Source organism: Equus caballus, chromosome 18 (assembly GCF_041296265.1).
Source record: "Equus caballus isolate H_3958 breed thoroughbred chromosome 18, TB-T2T, whole genome shotgun sequence".
Taxonomy (NCBI): domain Eukaryota; kingdom Metazoa; phylum Chordata; class Mammalia; order Perissodactyla; family Equidae; genus Equus; species Equus caballus.
Window position 1 is genome coordinate 69,501,906 of NC_091701.1, and position 25,348 is coordinate 69,527,253.

At 33.8% G+C, this 25,348-nt stretch overlaps 1 long non-coding RNA gene across 9 annotated transcripts in view; it reads right to left on the reverse strand.

Annotated features, from left to right (window-relative positions):
* Window positions 1-25,348, reverse strand: part of LOC138918809 (uncharacterized) — a 93,705-nt gene that overhangs the window by 34,622 nt on the left and 33,735 nt on the right. For 5 of the 9 annotated variants that reach the window (XR_011428579.1, XR_011428581.1, XR_011428583.1 and 2 more), the window contains one exon: window positions 24,546-24,762. This is a non-coding gene — a long non-coding RNA (uncharacterized lncRNA). Of the gene's footprint in view, window positions 1-20,329; window positions 22,885-24,545; window positions 24,763-25,348 lie in introns of those variants that run through there. The other 4 variants (XR_011428582.1, XR_011428585.1, XR_011428587.1 and 1 more) reach the window with 2 other exon arrangements.

Genomic DNA, 25,348 nt, shown 5'->3' on the forward strand with positions numbered 1-25,348 from the left:
TTGTTTATCTGGGAATGTCTTAATTTCTCCTTCATGTTTGAAGGATAGTCTTTTTGGATATAGAATTTGTGGTTGATAGTATTTTTTCTTTCAGCACTTTGAATGTGTCATCACACTGCTTTCTTGCCTCCATGATTTCTGATGAGAAGTCAGCTGTTAATCTTATTGAGTATCCATTGTATTGTGATGATAGTTTTTCTCTTCCAGCCTTGGAAATTTTCTTTTTGTCTTTGTCTTTCAATGGTGATTATGAAGTGTCTTGGTAGGGATCTCTTTGAATTTATTCTATCTGAAATTCATTGGAGTTCTTAGATGTGTAGATTAATTTTTTAAAATCAAATTTGGGATGTTTTTAGCCATAATTTCTTAATATTCTTTTTGCTTCTTCTTTATCTCCTCTCTGCTGGACCTTCCTTGATGTGTATGTTGGTAAGTTTGATGATTTAACTCAGATCTCTGAGGCTCTGTTTATTTTTACTTATTCTTTTTTATTTCTGTTCCTCAGACTGCAAAAATCTCAATCGACCTATCTTTGAGTTTGCTGGCTCATTTTTATGTCAAATCTGCTGCTGAGTACTTCTAATGTATTTTTTATTTCAGTTATTGTTCTTGTCAACTCCACAATTTCTGTTTGGACAGTTTATTAATTTCTATATCTTTTTCACATTTACATTTGGTCAGATGTCATTTTTATACTTTAGTTCGTCAGACATGATTTCCTTTAATTGTTTGAATGTACTTAAAATAGCTGATTTAAGATCTTTGCCTAATAAATAACATGTTGCTTTTCTCATGGACAGATTTTATTGACTGTTCTATTTTTTTTTCCTATGCATAGATCATTCATTACTGTTTCTTTCTGTGTTTTCTGATTTTTTTTTGTTGATAACTAGACATTGTAAATAATGTAGCATGGCAATTCTGAAAATAAATCCATTGTTTTGGTTTGTTGTCGTTGATGGTTGTTGTTGTTATTATTGATGTCTGTTTAGTGACTTTCCTGGACTAATTTTATAAAGTCTCTATTTTATATCATGTGTTACCACTGAAGTTTCTGCTCAGTTAGGTTAATGGTCAGCTAATGATTATACAAATATCCCCTTTAATACCTTTTGCCACCCTCTATCGAGGAGTTCTGATTGTATGTTGGAGCACACCTTCACTGCTCTGGTAGTTTACAACTCTGACTTAGCCTTTATTCCTGCTTTCATAGGGTCTCAAGGTAAGCCAGAGGTGAGAGACTAGACGCTTCTCATGATTTTCCAGAGCATGCATCCTGTCTTACATATGCATATAATGTTTTAGGTCCCCAGAAATATGTCAGATCTTTTAAAAGCCTGGACATCTCATTTCCAAGATTTTCCTCTTAAGTTTTTTGATGAGCCTTTTGTTTTCCCCAACTGATATTGCAGCCTTAAATACCTGCAATGTTAAACAACTCCTATTATTTTTGTATTTTCTTTTTTCTTTCATAAATGCCTTGGGGGAATGTGGCTTTTATTACTAAGTGAACTCTGAGTTAGATCAGGTAAAGAAAAGCCTTGTGAATGAGGCTTTGCAAGAAAGCTGCTAAGCAGATCAAATAGTGAAAATTCTCTGAGGATGAGGCTTTTGAGAGACCTCCAAGCCAATTTTCCCCCCTCTAGCAGCTAGGTTGCTGTGTTTCACACCTACCATTGTTGTGAGGCTCCTGGTTTCAAGGCTACCAGACAGCAGTGGGGGGCGTGGGGGGTAATTATGGGAACAGAGCAAGTAAAATATCACAAATCTCACTTTTTTTTTTAACCGAGATTTAGTCAATTTCTCATATAAGTGCTCCTTGGCTTTTTGCAAGTCTTTAGTTAACACTCAGATTTGTAAAAAACAAAAAAAAGTTGCTTTTGACAATATTTGCCATTGTTCTCAATGCTTTTATGAATTAATAATTTATGGAAGTCCTTACTCTGCCATTCCTGATTGATTCTTCAGTAAGAGATATTGGGAGAGCAAGGCTAATATCTTCTAAAAAACATGTTTGCATGTGCTAAACTTCCATTTAAAGCTTTATGAAAATAGCGTGGTTGATGGAGTAATTGATAATAACATCTCACGAAGAGATTATAATATAGTGTGTCTGGGAATAAAGATAATGGAATGCACCATACCCTGGGTCTCTGAAATTATTGGGTGGTGCTGAATAGGTGATCATTGGCTCCTCTGGCTCCCACTGAACAAGAATGAGATTAGAAAAAAGATTCAAAGAATGAGAAGGGATGGGAGCTGTGAGAATGGCTATTAAGCAAAGAAATATGCTTCTTAGAATGGTCCAGTTGGCTGCCACTTTGTAAAAGAAGGGTGAAGAGTAAAGCTGAGCACTGCTTCAGCAAACCTGTTAAATCCCCTTGAGGAGACCCCTGGATCTCACAGCTACATAAGCTGCCACAGTAGATATTAACCCTAGACGCAGTCAGAGTGAGAAATGATAAATATCCCTGCTCCTATTTCTTCTTCCTGTTTCTGCCTTCTAACATTGAAGGGCATAATGTAAATCTTGAAAATACTGGGGAAGAGATGTCCTAGTGCCAGATATGTCCTATTTCTTGTTTACACACACACACACACACACACACACATTCCAATAAGGCATTGACAGAGTTTCAGGCTTCTTTGGAGGAGAGAGCTTGTAGCTTTTTCAGAAATATGAGAACAGAAGTTTACAATGAAGTGGTTTCTGTGTTAATAACAGAATATAACCACAGATTTTATAAACTGTTCAAATAGTATTTAGAACAGAGGAGGGTGAAAGAATTGATTAGAAGAAAAATAAAATCACTTCAAGCATCTGCTTCACAAAATTAAGAACTTTTACATAACACAGATGCAAAAATGAAGAAGAAAAACATTTTAGGAGTAAGTTTTCTACCACTAATATTCTACTCTCAATGTTGTCTTCCAATTTATACACATGAAAATTATTTAAACTCCATACGTACTGTGTGATATTTATGAATTTCGGTATATTGTAGTGTTTCTTATGTACCACTCTGTAAAATGTATGACAACAGATACTTATTTGAGTTTAAAGATTGAGATCTAAAGAAAGATTAATAATTTTACTTATTTGTTTCCCTGTGGACTTGGTTTTATAAAGTAAAATAGGAAAAGAGTAAGTGTGACCATTTTGAAGATAAAAAAATAAATCAGTAGCTTTCATATACACAGTAATATTCAAGTAGAAATTGTAATGGAAATAGAATTACACAGATAAAAGCGACAAAAACCATAAAATACTTTGGAATAAACATGATATAAAAGAAATATAATATATGAAGAAGAGGCTTAAGAAAAACTAGAGAAGTCACACAGAAAACAATATGTCTAAATATCTATCCTATATTTTCTACTGAGGTAACTCAATATGCCAAATATGTCAAAAATTAATTAAGATGGATTTGTAGATTGAATGAAATGACAATCAAAATCCAACGTGTTGTTAGAGAATGTGCCATAGTGATTCAAATTTACATAAGTAATTCATTGCTTTTAATTATCGTGTTTCTTTGTCTCATTAATCTGAAACAGTTTCATTACCTCAACGTGAATGGTGGAGGCCATTTAATTTGTAGAATTCCTCACTATGTGCTTTAGTCTGATGTTTTCTCGTGATTATATTCAGATTGTACATATTTGACGTGATTACTACAGAACTGATACTCTGTCCCACTCTCTTATGGTGGAGGCACACCAAAAGATATGACTGAAGACAAAAAAGAAAACACACATACACACACACAATAGTCACAGACCATGTGTGATGAAGGTATTAAAGCTAGCTAAAAAGGGTTTTGAAATAACTATGGTTAATATGTTTAAACGTAGAGAAAATAAGGATAAAATTGAAGAGATGGAGAATTTCAGCAGATAACTAGAATTTAAAAAATTAGGTGAAATTTTTTACCAGGAAAATAATAACATTGCAAATTATGAACTCAAAATATTGGTTAAAGGAAAGATCTGACCTAAGAGATCACGAGATGATAAAATGGAAGCAGATCGACAGAAAACATGCAAATTATAACATACAAAGAGAGAAAAGAATAGAAAAAAAAATGGAGGGCAGAAGAGACATAGAACACAGGTTCTATGAAAATTCCACCACACATATAGTTAAAGAGTCTCAGAAGCAGAGGTAAGAGTATGCGGCAGAAGAAATATTTGACAATATAGTTGCAAAGAATTTGTCAAAACTGCTGAAAGATATCAACTCAAAGAATCAAGAACATCTGAGAACGCCATTTCAATTAATAAAAAGCATACCATAGTACAACTCTTCTCAATGTTTGGTCCCAGGGCCTTCATCATCAGCATCACTTGTGAATTTCTTAGAAATACAAATTCTTGGGCCCCACCCCAGTCCTACTGACTCAGAAACTCTGGGGATAGGGCCGAGCAACCTACATATTAACAGGCCCTCCCAGTGAATGTTTTAGAACTACTGCCATAATAAAACTAATGAAAATTAAAATAGAGAAAACATATTTGAACAACAGCAGAGGAAAATGAAACAAATGTAATCATATAATTGTAAGTTAATATATAGACAAATATTCCTCTAAACAGCAATTTTAATATATATTTTCTAATATTTAAGTATGCAGGTGACAGTGAAATGACCACATATCTAGAAAATGCATCAGTGTGGTAAGAGTCCATGCAGATTTAATATTACTTATATAATTGATGTTAGCTCTAATTTTATAGGGTTCTTCACATCAGAGAATAGTATGTTTTGACTTTTATATGTAGCCTTCTATAAAACATTCTGGTAGGACTTTCATTGATTAAAAATATATGAGTAGCTCTCAGTAAAGAATGCCATTTAAAAAATATTTTCTTTAAGTTTTTATATGGGGAACTTAATCTCTTGGAAAATATTTGTATGGGCATTGATCCTAATCTTCCTAGAGCCAGACCTTTGGGTGTTGCACTTTTGAACTTTGCATATGCATGGAAATCTTGCTGAGTTTGTGTATACATCATCAGGGGTTAACTTAAAACCTTAGAAAGTATATTTATTATTTCATGATAATGTGAATATATATTGTTGAAATTTCTATTTTTCATTTACAAGTAGCAAAAATATTGTTTAGCTAAAACCTTTTTTTAAAATATGGCTTCAAGATAAAAATCAATGCAAGGTAGGCATTGAAAAATCACTTTTAGGGGTAAATTTATTAGGCATAAATAATTCTCTTATTTGACACAAGTTATTTATTTGCAAGTAGAAATTTTGAACCATGTCAAACAGTATTTGAATTGTCAGCATTAAGAGAATTGTGATTACCTATTGCTTTTATTGTGAAAGGGAAAGAAGGCTGGCTGTGTTTTGCTTTAATGTGACCTTCACATAATGTATCAAGGGAAGTTTACCTTTAGCTAATTTCAGATATTTCAAGCTGTGGTTAAGAGTTGGCCATCAAAGGAAAATTGATTTTGGTGACATTTAATTTACCTAAATTCAATAACGTTGTCCTTTAAAAAACAGAATATTTTGTTCCAAGGAACATTTTGAAAGTTATTAAATCTTTAAAATAGTAGTCTTGTGGGTGTATGTGTGTGTGTGTGTGTGTGTGTATTCATGTATGTATGGGTATGGTTGTGAAAAAGCTAAGGTGAAACAGAAAAATGGAGAAGTCTGATCATCAGATATGCTTAATATTTCACTCTCAAGGAGTGTAGCGGGACTAATCAGCTTCCCTAAACCTGATAGAAAAGGAACAATGGTATATATTCATTAGACATATTATTTGTTAGGCACAATTGTGACTTGAGTTTTTAGAAAGCATATTAAATGAATAGCATGTGGAATTTTTGATAACTGTGAAAAAAATTTTCCTTCTAAATTGTATTACAAAGAGTAGTATTTTAAAGATTGAAAGGGTTTAGATGTATAGGCTACCTATTCCCACTTATTTCACTGAATAGAAAAATGGATTATGGAAAGTTAAGTGAATCCAAATTTTTCACTAGAATCCAATATGAAATGTTAAGTGTTATTGGTAATATTTAATTATGATTAGGTTATAATTATTAAGCAGTTATTTGAGGCAAATTTCAAACATGGTCTCAAATTTTTTGACTCTCCTTCCATCAAGAGTTGGTGTCTATATACTCTCCTATTAAATCTGAGCAGGTTTGTAAGTGTGCAATTAAGGCCTAGCAATCTCTGTATTAGCAGGCTTTCTAATTGAATCTTTGAGAAACACAGCCATAATAGTTTAGTGTTGATAGTGTAGGTTGAAGTGACACTATGTGGATTCTAAATTTAGGGCATAGAAATCCTTATATTTTCTATCTGATTGTCTTGGAATTCTTGCTCTCTGGACAATTCTTTTGGGATCTCCCTCTTGCAAGCCACCCACCTTGCCATAAAATGCCCCAGGTAAATCTATAACCCAGAGAGGTTGCAGACTGGTGCTCCTGTAGGCAGTCTTTGCTGAGTCTTGCCTTTGAGTCATCCTAGTTCATGCACCAGATGTGAATGAAGAAGGCTTTAGGTGATGCGATTCTCCAGCTCTCTCACTCATCACCAGCTGCTGAGGTCTTCCCAGCTGAGGCCCCAGACTTTATGGAGGAGAGATTAAGCATCCCCACTATGTCCTGTTCAATTTCCTGACTCACAGAATCTGTGAGCACAATAAAATAGTTTTCCTCTATACCGCTCATTTTTAGGATGGTTTGTATATGTGATAGATAGGTGAAATGTTAGTCAAAAAATTATCATCTTAATGGTCATACTTCACATTTCTTGAGCTCTTATTATGCGTCATGGTCTTGATAAAAAAAATTTCTATCACTATCATTGACAGGGATAACAGAATGACATAAGTAAAACATATGAGTCTCAGAAGACTCACTAATTTTTTTCTTTTAAATGTGTATAACAATCAGTCAAACTTGTGGTCCAATGACTGAAAGAGATGAATGAGAAAGAAATACGTATGTGGATGCTTCCGGTTTGAGAAGAAAAACAAGTGATTGCATGGAATTATTTAGTAAGTAAAATAGAAATTTAATTGCTGATGTTGAAAAAGGTTGTGTAGAAAAGACTAGACCAATGATAAATTTAGGTGATGAGAAATAAAATTTTAAAAAGCAACAATGTTTTTCTAAGAGGAATAGGAAAGCAGAGAGGCTGTCAGACCCTCACATTTATGAAACAAAAAGGAGTAATAGAAAAAAGAAGTAAAAATTGAACAAAAAACATGGTCAATAAAGTAAAAATATCATTCCCAGTTATTTGGTATATAGAAGTTAAAATATTAAAATAATTTATGTCTCTTAGGATAATTTAGAATCACTGAGGAATTTTTTTTGTTTGTTTTTTCTGCTTTGCAATTCAATATGACACTGAATTGGAGAAAGACACCTGAAAACACAAGATATCAGTTCATGTATTGTATCTAAGTGACTGTATTACTAATTTGGGGGCCACTGGAGCTGGACTGAGAAAAAATCTTACTTCATCAAAATCAAACCACTTAAAAATTTGTAAGACACTGAAAATGTATCATCAACTCATAGATTCAGTTGGCATAAAAGGTTGGTACATTCTTCCTCACCTAGGATGGCACAAAATTTAAAAAGAAAAAGCAAAAAGAGTTTTGGATAATAATGCTGGGAAATAGTATAACTTGGAATTTCTGTGAGTGAGCTTGGCAATTAAGAATGCCTGGGTCACAAGCCCTTCTCTGCCACAGCATCATCCTCTGTAAAATAGGATTGATGACAGTATCTACCCTTATAGGATTTTTTACTACTACAAAAATGAGACAATAGGTGTGAAGCACTTAGAACACTATCAGGCATGTATTAACACTCAACACATGATAGCCATTATTGCTTTTTACCCTGTTTGAGCAGATATGCTGTGTTCTGCCCCAAGGTCTTCTTTACATTCATTCTTTCACCCTAATCCTCATAACAATTTTATTAAAAAGATATTACTTTATCCCCACTTTACTGACAAGGAAACTTAAATATGTATCCCAAAGTTAAATAGCTGATAGTTCATCATACAATTCAAATACTTGTACTTCAATATGCAGCAGGAATGTTTTGTGTATACTTGTCATTTTGTTACACAGAATATTATAAAGATGTGTATTCAGTGGTCAAGATTCAATAAAATTAATATTTTTATCACTTTAGCAAGGACATTCTTAAGTGAAATTGTCTTTTTTTTTTCTGGAGATGCGTAGAGAGAAAAAATATAATGTCTACTAGTATAGGGGGTGACACTGCCTTCATTTAGATAATGTACCAGCGAGTTTACCCACCTGTTTCCGTCACTTAAGGCTGCTGTAACAAAATACTGTAAACTGGGTGGCTTATAAACAAGAGAAATTTATTTTTCACAGTTCTAGAGGCTGGGCCTGTGAGATTAGGGTGCCGGCAAGGTCAGGCTCTGGTGAGAGCCCTCTTTCAGGTTACAGACAATTGACTTCTCCTTGTATCCTCTCCTGGTGGGAGGAGAAGAAGAGAGCTCTCTGGAGTCCCTTTTTTAAGGGCACTAATCCCGTTCATGAGGGTTCCACACTCTTGGCCTAAGCCCCACCCAGTGACCCCACCTCCTAAGACCATCACACTGGGAATTAGCATTTCAACATATGAATTTTAGAGGGGCACAAACATTCAGTCAGTACACCTATCATCACTTTTTCACCATCATTGCAAATGTCAAGCTAGTGGAAAATACTGTTTTACCGATTGTTTTGAAAACAGTTGGATATGATAGGCCTCCTGAAAGAGACTACGGGACCTGACAGATCTGAGAACCATACTTTGAGAACCTCTTTTCAACATTATTCAAAAGAAATTCAAATATCACAACTTATTAAATGAAAATCACTACTGGGTCCATGTTTCAGTCAATAAACCAAGCAAACAAATAGAGCCAATTCCAACTTCTGGGCTAGTTTATTAAATGAGAGCAAATAGGGCAAATAGGGTGTTAGTATTGTTATGAAAATAGTTTTTAGCTGTGGAGCCCTGGCAGGGTCTCAGGGACAATGAGGGAGTCCCTGAAGCCCATACTGGAGCATGCTGTATTCTCATCCTCAGTCAGGGAATAGAGGCAATAAACTGTAGTCGAGCTGGTCTTGAGGAGACTAGGCATTCCTCGCAAGGCAGCTGCCTCAGTTGAGATTGTGAAGGGATCCTCAGGCAGTGGAGGCTGGTTTCCTCCGATAGGAGTCAAAGGAGCCTCGGAGGTACTCAGGAGCTCAAAGTCCTCACTTCATAAACTTCAAACATCTATAATTGTTTCTCTTGATGATTGTCTATTTGTTTGTGGAATATTTATACCACACAACATATTTCTCTGCTGTTTTGTGCTTATTTTAGCCTACGTTATAGTTAAACATTGAGAATATAACTATTTTATTACCGACACTTTCATATGTAATAGAGAATGTCCTTCCCTGGGGGATATCACTCAAGACCTAGTCTGCAAGTAGTAAAATTGTCTTTCCTTTCTTGCTTAGCTGAGAAACAAAAATGTAAAAATAAATCTTTGTCATTATATCTGTGCTTTTGGAATATACTAATAAAAATCAATACTATTACACATATTTTGTTACCTGTGTAAGAAAATTTTAAATCATTAAAATCATTTAACACATTTAATGGATGTTTATTGATATATGGATCAATAAAAACAGCTGTAGTATTGATTGAAAGCATTTAGGTTTCCAATATTGATAATTCTGTTTCATTATGAACCAGTTTAATATGTTGCAGTATAATGGCATGTTGTTTCTGTTTTAAATATTAATAGAAAAAGCAGAGTTTGTTAGCTTTGACTGTATTTTCATATTCTTAATACTGTGAAGCCCTATATTACTTTGAATGATTTTTTTTCAGTTCACAAAGTCCTTTTACAATTTTGAGGTGTTTTATTTTCTTATTATCTCACAGATGCATTCTTTAAAAACCATTGTATAATTTAAAATGTTTATTTTATGACAATCATTTTTCAATTTAACACTTGATTTTACTGATTTTACAATATCTTAAATAGAGGAAACATTGAGTATACATTCTTTTGGATAGAAATGCAATTTAGAAACATAGAATTTCTATACATTCTTTGTATGAAGAAAACTTGACACTAAAATTCATTTTCTTATTGGATCTTCCCAATGATAAAGCTTAATTTATATTTTGTAACTCCATTGATAAACATTATATATGTTCTTATTAAATCTGCCAGTGAGTTTACAGCTCTTCCTAGAAGTGCTTGTCACCAATGATATCAGTATTAGAAATGAGGATAAAATTGTCATTATTTGATTTAAAAAATCTGAATACACAGAATGCTCAGAATAATTAAAGAAAATTTATTTGTGAATGTTAGTTAAAAATAATTTATTTTTTATTTTGGCAAAATATATGTAACATAAAATTTACTCTTTAACTATTTTTAAGTGTACAGTTTAGTAGCAGTAAGCATATTCACATTGTGTGTAATTATCACCACCATCCATCTCCAGAACTTTTTTCCACTTTCAAAACTGAAACTTGTACCGATTAAACAACATTCTACCCCTGTGCCCCAAACGACTGGCAGCCACTATTCTACCTTCTGTCTCTATGAATCTGACTACTCTAAGTACCTCATAAGAGTGAAGTCATATAGTATTTGTCCTTCAATGACTGGCTTATTTCCTTAGCATAATGTCTTCATGGTTCATCCATCTTGTAGCGTGTATCAGAATTTCCTCCCGTTTTAAGGCTAAATAATATTCCATTTGATGCACATTTTGTTTGTTCATTAATCCATCAATAGACACTTGGGTTACTTACAACTTTTGGCGATCATGAATAATGTTGCTATAAACATGGGTGTACAAATATCTGATAATGTCCTGTCTTTCATTTCTTTGGGGTATATAACCAGAAGTGGACTTACTGGAAAATACAATAATTTTATTTTCAACTTTTCAGGTAACTCCTATACCATTTTCCATAGTGGCTGCACCATTTTAAATTCCCGCTAGTAGTGCTCAGTGTTCCAGCTTCTTCATATCTGTCCTGGAGAACAGATGTCCTGCTTCTCCCTTCAATTCTGTCAATTTTTGCTTCATATATTTTGATGGTCTGTTATTAGATACGTAAATGTTTATAATTCTTATATGTTCTTGCTGTGTTGAACCTTTGACTAGTATATAATCCCCTTCTTTATCTTTTGTAATCTTTTATTGATTTAAAGTCTGTTTTGCATGCTATTAGTACAGCTCCCCTTGCTCTCTTTTGGTTACTATTTGCATGGAATATCTTTTCAGTTCTTGCCTTTTATTTTTTTTTGAGGAAGATTAGCCCTGAGCTAACATCCCTGCCCATCTTCCTCTACTTTATTGGTGGGATGCCTGCCACAGCATGGCTTGATAAGGAGTGAGTAGGTCTGTGCCCAGTCTGACGCTGCGAACCCTGGGCTGCTGAAGCAGAGCGTGCAAACTTAACCACTATGCCACCAGGCTGGCCCTCCATCTTTTCATTTTTAACCTATTTGTGTCTTTGGATCTGAAGTGAGTCTCTTGTAGATAGCAGATGGTTATATAACTTGTTTTTTATGCATTCTTCCAATCCCTATCTTTTGATTGGAGAGTTTAAACCATTTACATTTAAAGTAATTACTGATAAAGAGTGACTTCATTCAATTTGCTATTTGTTTTTTGTGATCCTTATAGATTGTTTTTGTCCCTTACTTCCTGCATTACTGCCTTCTTTTGTATTTAATTGAGTTTTTGCATTGGAATGTTTTAGTTCTCTTCTCATTTCCTTTTCTGTATATTCTATAGCTATTTTCTTTGTGGTTACCATAGGGATTACATTTAACATCCTAAAATTACAATACACTAATTTGAATTTATGCTGGCTTAACTTCAATAATATACAAAAAATTGTGCTTCTGAATAGTTCCATCCCCACCTCCTTTCACTTATTGATGTCAAAAATTGCATCTTTATGTATTTTGTAACTGAAAACATAGAGTAATAATTGTTTTAAGGCATTATTTTCTTAAATTATGGAGAAAACAAAAGGTGAAGTTACAAACCAATGTTAAAATACTGTTTTTTTAAATTGTCAATATACTTACCTTTATCAAAGATCTTTATTTCTTCGTACAGCTTTAAGTTACTGTTAGTATCCTTTCATTTCAACCTGAAGGACTCCCTTTAGCATTTCCTGCATGACAGCTCTGGTGATAATGAACTCCCTAAGATTTTGTTCATCTGAGAATATCTTAATTTCTCCTTCTTTTTGAAAGAGAGTTTCCGAGATATAGGATTTTTGGTTGACAGTTTTTTTGTTTCTACTTCAGCACTTTGAGTGTACTAACCCATTGCTTTCTGATCTCCAAAGTTTCTGATGACAAATATGCTAAATATCTTACATGGGATTCCTTGTATATCATGAGATACTTTTGCTGGTTTTAAGATGTTTTTCTTTGTCTTTGTCTTTGTCTTTCCACTGTTGGATTATAATATGCCTTGGTGTGGATTTCTTTGAGTTTATCATGTTTGGGATTTGTTGATCTTCTTGGATGTTTATATTCATTTCTTACTTCAAAATTGGGGCCATTTTTTTTTCAAATGATTTCTCTGCCCCTTCCACTCTTCTCCTTCTGGGACTCCCACAATGCAAGTGTTGCTTCCCTTGATGGTGTCTCAGAGATACCTTACTCTCTGTTCACTTTGCTTCAATCCTTTTTCTTCTGTTTCTTAGACTTAATAATTTCAATTATCCTATCTTCACTGTCCCAAGTTCACTGATTCTTTCTTTTGCTTGCTCAAATTTGCTTTTGAATCCCTCAAGTGAATTTTTAATTTCAGTATTGTATTTTTCAGCTCCAGAATTTCTTTTTGGTTCCTTTTCATGTGTCATATCTGTTTATAATACTTCCACTTTATTCATACATTGTTTTCCTGATTCTCTTCTCATCTTCTTTTATCCTTTTGAGTATCTTTAATATAGCTCTTTTAAGTATGCATCTCGTAAGTTCATAATCTGACCTTTCTTGGGGACAATTTCTCTTATTTTTTTTCCCTTAAATGGGCACTACTTTCCTATTTCTGTGTATATCTTGTGATTTTTTTGGTTGAAACTGAGCATTTGAATTTCATAATGTGATAACTCTGAAGATCAGATTCCACCTCTGCCCAACGTTTACTGTTTTTTTTTTTAAAGATTGTTGTAGGGTGTCCCTAGATCCAGTGATAAGCCTGAGGTATATACTTAAGATCTTCTGAGGACCTTTCTGAGCTTGGAGTTTTATGGTGACTTTTAAAATTACCCCATATATGTGGTTGTTTTTAGATGTCCTACTCTTAAATGTCTGGCTCTCAAAAAGAAAAAACAGAAAAATGAAGGGGGGGGGTGGGTAAATGGCATTGGCCCTTTAACTTCCCTGAAAGTTCCTTCAGTCAGAGGGGGAGAGGCTCTCAACAGTGGCTTCCCACCTCTGTACCTGCACCTGCATAATCAGAAGCAGCAATCAGTGATCAGAACAAAGACACCTGATATTTGGAGGACAAGGTCCTTTTTGGTCACCTTGACTCCTGCAAGCTGTGTCCAAGCTGCTTCAAGAATGAAATAATCAATCAGTAATCAAAAACTTTGCAAGTAAGAAAAAGCCAGGACCAGATGACTTCATGGGTGAATTCTAACAAAAATTCAAAGAAGAATTGATACCAACCCTTCTTAAGCTCTTCCATAAAATAGAAGAGGAAATATTCCAAACCTCTTTTTATGGTGCAGTGTCACCCTGATTCCAAAGCGAGTCAATGACAACATAGGAAAATAAAATTGCAGGTCAATATGCCTGATGAACCTAGATACACAAATCCTCAATAGAAAACCTAGCAAACTGAATTCAGCAGCAGGTCCAAAGGATCATACATCAAGACCAAGTTATATTATCCCTGGGATGCAAGGAGGTTCAACATACGAAAATCAATCCATGTGATACACCACATTAAAAGAATGAAAGAAAAAACCCATATGATCATCTCAATAAATGAAGAAAAAGCATTGACCAAATTCAACATCATTTCATGATAAAAAGTCTCAATAAAATAGGTATAGAAGGAACTTACCTCAACATAATAAAGACCATTTATGAAAAACACACACCTTAAATCATAATCAGTAGGGAAAAGCTAAAAGCTAAAAGTGGATGCCCACTTTCACCACTGCTTTTTAGCATAGTATTGGAAGTGCTAACTAGAGCAATCAAGTAAGAAATGTAAATAAAGGGAATCTAAATCTGAAGGGAAGAAGTAGAATTATCTCTGTTTATGGATGGTATGATCATATATGTAGAAAATTCTAAAGACTCCACAAAACAATAGAACTAATAAATTCAGTAAAGTTGAAGGATACAAAATCAGTATATAATAATTAATGGGATTTCTGTATTTGAATATTTCAATGAAATATCCACAATGGAAATTAAGAAAATAGTCCCATGTACATTAGCAAAAAAGAAGAAGAAAATGCTTAAGAATTAACTTAACCAAAGAGGTGAAAGACTTGTACAGTGAAAATTGTAAAACGTTGGTGACAGAAACTTAAGAAGCACAACTAAATTGAGAGACATCTCGTGTTCATGAACTGGAGAAATTAATACTGTTAAAATGTCCATACTGCCCAAAGCAATCTACAAATTCAATGAAATCCCTATCAAAATCCCAATAACATTTTTCAAAGAAAGAAAAAACAATCTTAAAATTTATATGGAACCACAAAATACTCCCGAATAGCCAAAGAATTCTTGGGCAAGATAAACATAGCTGGACGCATCACATTTCCTGATTTCAAATTGTATTACAAAACTATAGTAATCAAAACAGTGTGATACTGGCATAAAAACAAACGTATAGAAGAATGGAACAGTATAGAGAATCTAGAAATAAACCATACATTTATGGTAAACTAATCTTTGACAAGGGTGCCTAGAACACACCATGGGGAAAGTATACTCGCTTCAATAAATCGTGTTGGGAAAGCTGGATATCCACAGGCAAAAGAATGATATTGGGCCCCCATCTCACACCATGCTCAAAAGTTAACTCAAAATGGATTAAAGACTTGAATGTAAGACTTGAAACTATAAAACTCCTAGAAGAAAACTTAGGGAAAAGCCTTCTTTATATTGGTCTTGGCAATAATTTTTTGGGATATGACACCAAAAGCACAGGAAACAAGCACAAAAATGGGCAGGTGGGACTATATCAAACTAAAACGTTTCTTCACAGCAAAGGGAGCAATCAACAGAATGAAATGTCAACCTATGTAGCATGAAAAAATATTTGAAAATCTTATATCTGATAAGGAGTAATCCGAAATATGTAGCTCATGCGACTAATATGAAACACAATATGAAAAATACAAATAGCCCGATTAAAAATGGGCATAATACCTAAATAGACAAATAGCAAAATAGCTAAATAGATACTTCTAGAAAGAAGAAACTCAAACTAGCAGGTATTTGAAAAGGGGCTCAACATCCCTAATCATTAAGGAAATGCAAATCAAAACCACAATGAGATATCATCTCACATAAGAGGGCCATTATCAAAAGGACAAAAGATCAGAGTTTGTGAGGACATGGAGAAAAGTGAACCATTGTACACTACTGATGGGAATGTAAATTATTACAACCATATTCAAAACATTATGTAAGTTCCTCAAAAAATTAAAAATAGAACTACTATATGATCCATCAATCCCACTACTGGGTATATTTCCACACAAATTGAAATCAGAACAGTAAAGAGGTATCTGCACTCCCATGTTCATTGCAGTATCATTCCCAATAGCTAAGATATGGGAACAATCTAAATGTCTTTCAATGGATGAATGAATAAAGAAAATATGGTGTATGTACACACACACACACACTAGAATATATTCTGCTTTAAAAAGGAAGAGATCCTGCCATTTGTGACAAAATGGATGGAGTTGGAGGTCATTATGCTAAGTGAAATAAGCCAGATACAGAAGAGAAATACTGCATGATCTCACTTATATATGGGCTCTAAAAGTGTCAAACTCGTAGAAGTGTAGAGCGTGACGGTGGTTCCCAGTGGCTGGGGGAGAAGGAAATGCGGTGATGTTGATCAAAGGGTAAACATTTTTAGTTACGCATGATTAATAATTTCTGGAGATCCAATTTACAGCATGGTGATAATTGTTAATACTGAATTATATACTTATAATTTGCTAAGAGGGTAGATTTTAAATTAAGTCCTCTCATATTTTACTCAAACACACACACAATAATAACCATGTATAAGTAATGGATATATTAATTAGCTTGACTGTAGTGATCATTTAACAGTGTAAACAAATATCAAAACATCAAATCGTATGCCTCGAATATATGGAATTTTTATGACAATAATATCTCAATAAAACTGTTAAAAATTAAAAAGTAATAAAGTATATGAATCATTTTATAATATAATAGCAATGATCGTTACATTAAATACAATCATTTAGATTTCTTTTAAAGAGTACAAGAGAGAAATGACAGGAGGTAGCCATGAGTATGTAGACAAGTGGATTATTAAAGAGATACTTGTTCTTGATGAGTGTTTAAAAGAAATGAAGAAAAGTGAGGCTTAATTCACAGGTTTCTGACTTGGGAAAATGGATAAAGCTTGAGATAAATAACCTTGTTTTAGGGAGAAAAATATTAGTCCAGTTTTGAACGTGTTGAATATGAAATTTTTCTGGAACATTCAAGAGAAGAGGAAAAGTAGGCAGCCCAAACATGTTAAGCTGGTATGGAGATAAAGACATGTGAGTCCACAGCATATAGCTGATAATTAAAGCCCTAAAAGCTTATTAACTCGTGTGATTGAATTTATAGTGTGAAGGAGAAGAGAGGCTAGAATAAATATCAAGGAATACTGTTACTTTAATAACACTTAACGTAAGAAGAACATGCAAAGACGACTGAAGTGTTAAGAAAACCAGGAAAGTGAGGAAACTTTGAAAGCCAGAAATGATGGAGTCAATTAAATTCCAAGAAATTAAACCAGTTAAGGTCAAATGGCAGGGACTGTTAATGCTAGAGGCTAAGTCCAGGTAGGATTGGATGAATAAGTGGGTTGTGGTCTGGAATGTGGATAACTGGCTAAAAAGACAATTGGGTGGGAAGAGGAAAATATTCCATTAACTTGTAAATATAAAGTAGAAATGCAGATTTCTGCTGAAGGGGATCAGAGGGAATGGTAGGGTTGAGAAGTCAGGGTTTGCAGCAATCAGATGCAAAACTGACATTGGCAACTTCTGGTAGTATTGCTACATTATTTTTTGGCATAACACAGTGAAATGTATGTGCAATTACTGCATGGTCTTTCCTAATTCTAGCAAAATAGAGCCCTGTACTTTTCAGTGTCATATTTGGCAGGTGTTGCTATGCACTAGCGGAATGATGATGATTGTTTTGGTCTTTGTGTGTTTATTTTTCAGAGGACCTCTTAGCTACAATAGTTTCATGATACCGAATGTATTGGACAAGGGAAAAGGTAGCATAGAATATGATAGCCTTGCAAATATAAAAAAAATTTCTGTGGTCTTGGGAATGTCATTCTTAAAATGTCATACTCACTGCTGTAAACTGCGAGGAACTAGTTTTGGCTAACCTCACTCAACATTTTGAGTAAATTTGGTCAACTGTTGATGATGTTAAAAAAAATTTTTAAGCATTTTTTATTGTTGGAGGAGACAGTTCAAAGACAAGAGAATTCAGTGTGGAATTTTAATTTCCACTGGAATTTTTTAATTGCGAATATTCTATTATCAAGGACTTACAGTAGAGTGTACCATTTCATAATGTTTTGATGAAATAATAAGATAGATTAACTAAGAGAAGAGGCTTGAAAAGATTTAAGTAACTTCAAGTAAAAAATCCCATAGATAGCTAGATGTGAAAGGAAAACTATGTGATAGGTATTAAATTTTAATACCACTTCCAGGCACACTTCATTAATATCCCTCTTATTTAAATCAAGATTTGTGCACTCTTTTATGCAGTTACCTTAAAACAAAGTATGCCCCTATCATGGTAGAATCCAATTTATATCATATATTTTTGCAACAAAAGAAAGCCATGACTGAATCATTCTAACAATTTTTTTAAAGGTATTCTATATGGTTGAAATTTAAGGTGTGTGAGTTCCTTGCAGAATATCAAATTCTTATTTCCAAACCTATTAAATATATTTTCATGAACAACAATCACTGTCTAATCTTTGGTACTTCACTAAGTTGAAATAATGTTTCTGCCTAAAGAGCCAGAGGAAAATGAGTCCTTGACACTCAAGAACATCTCTAGACTGAGCACACATTCACAAACCATATTCTGATTATTATTATACATCAAGAAGTTAGAAAAATATCTCTATTTTGGTGCTTTTATACTATATATAAGATGTTTTCAAAGCTTTTTTTCTAGAATAAAATCTACATCTGTATTCATCATTATGTCATCGGTATCCAAATGTGCAGTCTTTCTTCAAACTTGGAGAAACTTGGAAAAGCTAAGCCCACTGCTGTACAGCTGGTCCTTTTGCCTCTATTATCCCCAGTCACTAGTGCATTACTGTCACTGAAACTTTTCAGTGTAAAAGATGAACTCTTTGGTCCAATCAAATTGCATTTTTAATTTCATTAAGTTTCAGAATGGCTCAGGCCTAATAATGGAGAACGAAAAAATTAAGAGTGGAAAAATAGACTCATGAATGATTCTAGAAGATAAAAAAAAATCAACTTTTTATTTTCAGGGTAATCTTTTAGATATTCCACGGGAGATATTTCACAAGATGAGACTAACTTCTTTGCATGAGAAATGGAAATTACCCACTTAAAAGTTCAAGCTCTGAGTTAAATCTGATGAACTGAATAATGATTGCATTGAGAAGTATGAAAGTATTGTGTTATCTGATAAACTAATCATCACACTCTTCCAGAAAACATACTTTTCTAGGGAATGTTATGAAGATGCATTTTGTTAAGAACTAAAAGTAATTGTTTAGCACCAGGACAAACAATTTTTTTGTGGTAGACACCTTTCTAGGATGTCTCAATGTGCTCTAAATTTAAACTAAAATATCTACTCTGAACCCATTTGTAAAACAGATATAAGTATAATACAAACGTGTGTTCGAGGTTGTTTATTATAAGATTGTGATACCAAATTAGTGGAAACTGTCTAAATATCAATCCAAAAGGTTGAGGTTAAATATATTATAATACACGCTTACAATGAAATATTCTGAATAGAAAAATAATTTGAAGGCTCTTTACATGCCAAGATCTAATATTATGAATAATACATAGATACTTAAAAAGCAAGATACAAAATAAGAAACATATGTAAAAAATGAGGAAAAGATTATGTGTATACATGTATGTGTTTGTGCATGTGCGTGCACCAATTGTCTACGTTTATGATCTAGCTTCCTAAGAGGATCATTACTGGTTGTCTAAACACCAAGAATTGGAGGGAGACTGGATGCTCTTTATATATTCATCCGTTCTTTGAAAAGTTTGAATCAATAAATCAATTGAATAAGAATACATAAAATAAAAACTGCAAATAGATGCTTTGGCTTAGATGTATCTTGATTTCTTATGACTTTTAGAAACAAGCCTGTGCATAGCTGCAAGGAAATTTTGTATCCTGGCACTTTCTCACAGAGCTAACATATGCCCTGAACAAGATCCAGACTAACACAGATATAAAAAAGTTAAGAGTAATAGAAATTTTTTACTTGGGAAAATAAAAAGGTAAAATGTGTTTATATTTCGTCGTTAGCACATCTTTTTTAAGTATTAGATATCACTAATCAAGGAAGGTAATTATGAAATCTCCCAAATATTCTGAATAAATCTAGTTATAAAACAACATGTGCAAAATATTATTTAAACAAAATATATTTAAAAATATAAATTTATGAGCCAGCCCTGATGGCCTAGCGGTTAAAATTCTGTGTGCTCTGCTTCAGTGGCATGGGTTCAGTTCCCAGGCCCAGAACCACACCAATGGTCTGTCAGTTGCCATGCTGTGGCAGTGATTCTAGAAGAACCAGAAGAACTTACAACTGTATACAACAGTGTACTGGGGCTCTGAGGGGGAAAAAGGAAGAAAAAAGGAGGAAGATTGGCAACAGATGTTAGCTTAGGGCAAATCTTCCCCTGCAAAAAAAAAAGTATATATATATTATATATATAAATTTACTAATAACATATAGATAGTTTTTAGGGAATTTTATGCCTGCTGAAAACAAATTTTAGATTTATTTAATTGAACTAGTTTTATTTTTTCTTTGATTATAAAAATGATTTATATCTTTTATAAAGATTCAGTCCAAAATTATAAAAGGGAAAATATAAAATACCCATTATCTTTGTAAGCTATTAATTTGCTAATTGTTTGGTGAACATTTTTCTAGTTATCTTTCTTTGCACATACATGTATACATATGGAAACCTCCATGAAGTCTTGTTTACAATGGGACTGTAGTATGAACATTTGACATCTTTTTTACCTACCTATCAATACGATGTGAAAGTTGTTCCATGTTAATAAATTTAGATAAAAAAATTAGTTGGATGATTGCCTTATTGTCCATTTTTTAAATGTTAATATATACAATGATCCGTTTAAGCAGTCTGCCACTGTTGAACTTTTAGATTTTTTAACATATTTTTACTACTGTAATCTGCACAAAAGAAACATCTAGCTAAAACATTTCCTTCTTTTCTGATAACACATTCGGATACATTGATAAACAAGTATAAAACAAAGTATATCAATTATAAGTCTCATCCATTACTATAGGGTAAGTTTTGATATGAAACCTTATCTTTTTTTTTTTTGGAGGAAGATTAGCCCTGAGCTAACATCTGCTGCCAATCCTCCTCTTTTTGCTGAGGCAGACTGGCCCTGAGCTAATATCCATGCCCATCTTCCTCTACTTTATATGTGGGACGCCTGCCACAGCATGGCTTGCCAAGTGGTGCCATGTCCGCACCCGGGAGCCCCAGGCCACCAAAGTGGAACATGCACACTTAACCACCACACCACTGGGCTGGCCCCTGAAACCTTATCTTTAATTTATAATTTTAGATTAGATGTACTCATTATTATAGAAGTAATTTGGTAGACAATACTCTAATTTTGAAATTGTGTTCTTGAAAATTTTTTGTTGTTCATTTCTATTTTTATTGAGAGTTCATAAGAATTTTTATAGCCAAATAACAGATTGGCTTTTGCAAATTTTTCATGGATATAAGAAGTATGTATACATTTTAATGCTATATACAAAATTCTGTACATTTCTATTTAGATGAGCTGGTTGATTATTCAAACCCTCTATTTCCTTGCTCATTTAATACATTGTTGCTTAAAAAAATGTATTAAATAATAAACTCACAGAATGAAACACTTTGATATTATTTTTTATAGGGAAAAATTAAAATAAATTATGGAACATACATACTATGCAATATTGTAAAGGCACATTGCAAAAGGGTTTGTATTGTACAACCTTATTTTCGTATGCATATCCAGAAGTGAATCAGATAAAAAGCTGCACAGAAGACAACCAGAAATATATGAAGAACTTCACCCCCTCCCTACTCCTGAGAATTTAACAATTTAGCAGGGGATTGGTGAGCACATGCATGTAAAGAAACTTCCTGGGGCTGGGGAAAGAACCATGTAAAAGAATTAGAAGGAACAGTATGCAGTAGTAACACAGAGCTGGGTATAGTGCCTGTTCCTACTAGCCAGACTGAAAAACCTAATAATTCAAGGGGTACTGCATAGAGTCCTCAGATGAGTCTTGGGTTAATTGTGTGTGAAATAATGAGCCCTAGACTGAGAACTTCTCTGGTTCCACCTAATACATTTTAAAAGCAAGACCCAAAATTATCACATTTTTCAGGTAACTTCAGTGTGTCCAAAGTAAAGCTCAAGAATAAAAAATATTCACCAAAAAGGTGTAATTCACAACGTCAGATACCCAATCAAAGATTACTAGGCATTTGTCAGTCAAAGGCTGAGGAAATACGACCCTTAAGAAAAGAAAAATCAATCGAATACAGCCCAGAGCTGATATGGATGTTAGAATTAGTAGACCAAGGACATTAAATGCATCATAATAGCTGTATGCCTTCTGTTCAAAAAGATAAGTAGACATAGAAGTCGAAGTCAATTTTAAACAAAAAGGCCAAAATCAAAGTAGTAGAGGTGAAAACTACAATGACAGATGAAAATACAATGACAGATTAACAGCAGATTAGACATAGCAGACAAAAAATATAGTGAACTTGATGAGTGAACCAATTATTTCAGTCTTAGATTTAAACCTCCCGAAAAATGTACATATGTCTACCAAAAGACATGTACAAATTTTCTCACAGCAGCAGTATCCATAAGAACCCCCAAATTGACAAAGCCCAAATGCCAATAAGTAGTAAAATGGATCAGTAAATTGGTATAAGTGGTACATTTATACAATGGAATAACACAGAGAAACCAAAGTGAATAAAGATATTTACATCTAACAACATGAATGAATCTCACAATGTCATCAAAAGTATCCAGATTCAAAACAATACATGCAGTTTGATCCTATTTACATGAAGCTGAAACAGGCAAACCACTTTTTGATAGTAGAAATCAGAGTAACGAGCACACTGGGGAACGTAGTTGCTTTGAGAGGGCATAGATGGGAATCTGGTGTGCTGAAGAAATTGTCTTTCTTGATATTTCTTGATGGTTGCATGAGTGTGATTAAAGAGGTGGGAAAGCCCATGCATTAGCTGAAAACAAGAAGTGAAAGAATATGCTAGCACCAGGAATTGAAAAGCCTCTTTTATTTCTCACAGATCTTTTGTTTGGATAATGCAGAAAACACTTAATAGATACTGCTTGATTTTTCACCTGTTTTAAAATTTTGTCAACCTGCAGACATATAAAATTTACCACTGGGTCAAGTTAGTGACATTTCTCTAAAGTTCTTATTCCACCAATAGTATTTTTATATTTGTGTCGTCTTTCCATATTATGCATCATTCATGTCTTTCAATGCCTTCATATTTTACATAAATAATCAAATGCCGTGCTTCATATCTTTCCCATGGAAAAGTCAGTGTCATTCAAAATTGTTCAGTGTCATATCTAGTTTGCTATATTAAGAAATATGATTGTTAACTTTTGACAGGCCAGAATTTGGGGAGAGAAATTGTCAGACTTTAAACAACTAATTAAATTAACATCTGTATCACCCTATATATACTTTAGGAATGTGCTTATCAGCAATTCTATTTGCACTGCATTTGCCTAATTTATTATATTTCCCAGTGTAATATGAATTGCAGTTTTGGAATTGACTGACAATTCTATCCTTTTTTCTAAGGCTTTTGTGGCAATGCTCACAATATTTGACCCTAAAGTTTTAACACTGTGTTTCTTCTAGCTGAATCATTACTAATCTTTCCTCTCTGAAAAAGGACTTTTGTATCATTTTCTTTGCACAGTTGTGAGAAAGTATACTTTTTTCCCCCAAAACAGAATGTAATATTAACCATGTCAGTGACATTGAATTGATTACTGTAATTAATTTCTCCAAAAGTTGATTGCCGTTATTTTTCAATACACTATTATCAGGAAATTCTGACCACAAGTTGTTATTAATGAATGTGTATACAACATATAATTATACATTTATGCCCACCACCAGGCCACATACACAGGCACACACTTTATGACAGTACCAGTTTGAATCTGCCTGAAAATATTCTAGGTTTCTTCATCAGAATAAAATGTCTTTATATTTTGTTTAATGGGGTATATTTGGAGAGTATAATTTAGATGATTACATAAAATTCTGAATGCCCAGAAGAATATTATACTATGTTGTATATATAATAAATAAAACATGAAAGAATAGGAATTGAATTTTTCTATGTAACTCGTAATCGGCATTTACTAAATGTCCTTTGTGTTATACACTGTTAACTAGAGTGGCGCTTCTAAGATTTTTGATACCAACAGCAGCCTCAAAGATGATAAAGTTGTTACTGGGGCAGTACTGTGTCCCATGGAATTACTATCTGAGTTGGTGTTGCTATTAAGGCTGAATGTTTTCCTAGTGACGTCTCTTTCCTGAAAACAAATAGCATTCCCCTGGAACGTTTTTTTCAGAGACAGACTAAACATCCACTTGATTTGAAAAGTGTAAGACCCATTCCATTTTTCGCCCCATCCCCTTCTTTTTTCCCATTAAATATAGTGGATATTTGAGCTAACATCCCTAAGCACCTCATCTTCAGAACTTTTCTATAAAATGGGGACAGCGTTTTCCCAGCTGGCTTCATAAATTGAGTTTTATTGCTTATTTCTTTTTATGTTGAAGGAAGATAATTAATATGAAACTGTCTAAACCTGATAAGTGTAATATACAGACAAATGTAGCACCTACCTGCTCAGATGGGTATTTGGAATATCTTGTAATCCTTGACTTCCCTCTGGTTTCTATCTCCCACACTGCCTCAGTCCTCTCCTTCCTCGCAGTCCTCGTCTGATGGAGGCCAAGCCCCGGAGACCTCCGACTTGGTTATCTTTCAAGCAGGTTGGTGACTGTGCCTTTCAGCTCTTTTAAGGCTGGGTTTAACACTAAATCCTTCAGAATGGAGCGTCTGCAAGAAAAACAAAACTTGCTCCTGCTTATACTGTCTCTCATCAAAATAAAGTCTATGTGGTGCTAGATGAAGACACCCTTCTCTGCCTAGATGAGGATAAAAAGGAATAAAGAAGGGGGTGAAGGAGAAAGCGGGCAGAACATGCTCGATAGTCAAATGGCCGATTGACTTAGGGTTCCTGGTAACCTCTAAATCTCAACCAGCACACACTAGGAGAGCTGCTCATCAGGAAACACTTTCTGCACTATTTCTCCTTATTTGTCAGCCACTCGTCGGCCACTTTCTCTGAATTATTAATTCAATACACCAAAAGCTAACACTTAATATTGAGTCATTTGTCTTTGTACTATTATAAGCAGAGCAAACAGTCAATAACAAAATGACTTTGACAGCTTTAAGTGGCAATAATTTTGTTTTGGGGATTATACTTTTAGTCTCTAAAATAGAAATTTCTATGCATTCATATTTGTCCCTAAATTTTCCACTTGGCCATCCAAACATTCATTCACGGGGGTATGATATAAGGGAGGATTGTGAAATGAGCCCAAAATAGGTACTATATCCTAAAGAGGTCTAATTCTCA